Consider the following 2,406-nt stretch of genomic DNA (forward strand, 5'->3'; position numbering starts at 1 on the left):
TAGAGATGAGAGAGAGAGAGAGAGAGAGAGAGAAGAGAGAGAGAAGAGAGGAGATAGAGAAGAGAGAGAAGAGAGAGAGAGAGAAAGGAGAGAATAGAGAGAGAGAGTACAGAGATCAGGCGAAAGGATCAGAGAGAGAGAGGCGAGAAGCTGAGTCGGTGGGAGGATGAGAGATGAGAGATTGAGAGATGAGAGATGAGATATGATGATGATGAGAGATTGAGAGGAGAGAGCAGAGAGATGAGAAGATTCTGATAGAGAGAAGACCAGAGCGAGATCGAGGGAGAGACAGGGAGGAAAGCACTGATAGGGATGAGAGAAGAGAGAGAGAGAGAGAAAGAGCAGAGAGAGAGAGAGAGAGAGGGGAGAAGGGAGGCGAGAGAGAGTAGAGGGCCGAGGGAGGAGAGAGGAGAGAGAAAGATAGAGAAAGAGAGAAAGAGAAGAGAGAGAGAGAGAGAGAGAGAGAGGAAGAAGAGGAGAGAGAGAGAAAGTCAAGAGAGGCGAAAAAGAGAAGAAGAGAGAGAGAAGGGGAGCGAGAGAGAATAGCAGCTGAGAGAAAAAAAGAGAGAGAGTTAGAAGCAGGAAGAGAGTCGGAGGGAGGGTAAAGGGAAGCAAGAGAGAGCGAAGAGAGATGAGATGATGAGAGAGAGAGAGAGAGAGAGAGGAAGTAAGAGAGGGAGGGTGAAAAGGAATAGGCAAGATGAAAAGAGAGAGCGACGAGAGAGGAGAGATGAGAGTAAAAGAGAGGGAGGACGAAGGTAAAGGGAAGCAAAGGAGGCGAGAGAGAGGAGAGAGTAAGAGCGAGAGAGGGAGAGAAGTAAAGAAGGGAGGGGTAAAGGCGAAGAAAGAGAAGAGAGACTCAAAACAGAGAATTAAAGAGAGGGAGGGAAGGGGTAAAGGGAAAGCCAATCGAAGATAGAGCGGATAGACAGAGAGAAGAAGTAAAGAGAGGGAGGAAGGGTGAAGGGAAAGCAAAGAGAGAGCGAGAGAGCAGAGAGAGGAGAGGAGAGAAGTAAGAGAGGGAGGCAGGGGTAAAAGGGAAAGCAAGCGAGAGAGCGAGAGAGAGAGAGAGAGAGAGAGAGAGAGAGAAGTAAAGAGAGGGAGGGAGGGGTAAAGGGAAAGCAAGAGAGAGCGAGAGAGAGAGAGAGAGAAAAGTAAAGAGAGGGAAGGAGGGGTAAAGGGGGAAAGCAAGAGAGGCGAGAGAAGAGAGAGAGAGAGAGAGAAAGGTAATAAAGAGAGAAGGGGAGGAGGGGGTAAAGAGGAAAAGCAAGAGAGAGCGGAGAAGAGAGAGAAGTAAGGAGGAGGAAGGAGGGTGTACGAGGAAAGCCAAAAGAAGGAGAGAGGCGAGCCGAGAGTAGGAACAAGAGAGTAGAGAGAGAGAGAGAGGAGTAGAAAAGAGAGAGGGAGGAGAGAGAAGTTAAGTGAGTATGTCTCTCTCTCTCGCTCGCTCTCTTCTCTCTCTCTCTCTCTCTGTCTCTCTCTCTCTCTCTCTACTTCCCTCTGTCTTTTTCTCTCTCTTTCCCTCTCTCGCTTGCTCGCTCTCTCTCTCCTCCGCTCTTTCTTTCAGTTCCTTTTCTTCCTCGTCGTTCCTTTTCGTCGTCGTCGTCGTCGTCGTCGTCGTCGTCGTCGTCATCATCGTCGTCGTCGTTGATGGAATAATGGAAAAACCGGGGGGGTCCCCACGGACCCCAGCTGCCCTGCGACCAAAGGCATTGATAACGTAAATGAAAATACAAAATCGTAGCGATAAGACAAATTGCTTGCAACATGAATCAAAATCGACGAAAGCGACGTCGTCCGCATGCATGTGGGCGTGCGTGCGTGTGCGTGCGTGTGTGCGTGCGCGTGCGTGCGTGCGTGCGTGCGTGCGTGCGTGCAGTCGCCATCCCTGCCTCCGCCACCTCCCCTTGTGGCGCCACCTCTTGGCGAACGATGGCCGCCACGGTCTAAGGCGGCAATTTTGTATGAGACTGCGCGATATTTGATAGCGCCCCCTATCGCGTCTACTAGTAGCTTGGCCTCTAGTAGCGCCCTCTGCAGTGTAGCTGGGCCCAACACAATAATGTCCCTACATTCCCCATTGTCTATCACTGCTAGCTCAGTTCACCTAGACCTTATCATATACTTACTATATGAGAATCACCTATATATATTATATATGCTATATAATATGAGATAAAGGTTCTGTATCCGAGTCACCTATATACGAGATCTATCTATGCGAGAGATGAGAGTCACCTAGATTCCGTATGAAAGTCACGTATAGCTAGCCTCTGTATCATAATCACCGTGAGGAAGAAGACCTGTAGGCGTGTGTGTGTGTGTGTGGGTGTGTGTGTGTGTGTGTGTGTCGTGTGTGTGTGTGTGTGTGTGTGTGTGTGTGTGTGTGTGTGTGTGTGTGTGTGT

Source organism: Priapulus caudatus, unplaced genomic scaffold (assembly GCF_000485595.1).
Source record: "Priapulus caudatus unplaced genomic scaffold, Priapulus_caudatus-5.0.1 Scaffold2556, whole genome shotgun sequence".
NCBI classification, from domain to species: Eukaryota; Metazoa; Priapulida; class Priapulimorpha; order Priapulimorphida; family Priapulidae; genus Priapulus; species Priapulus caudatus.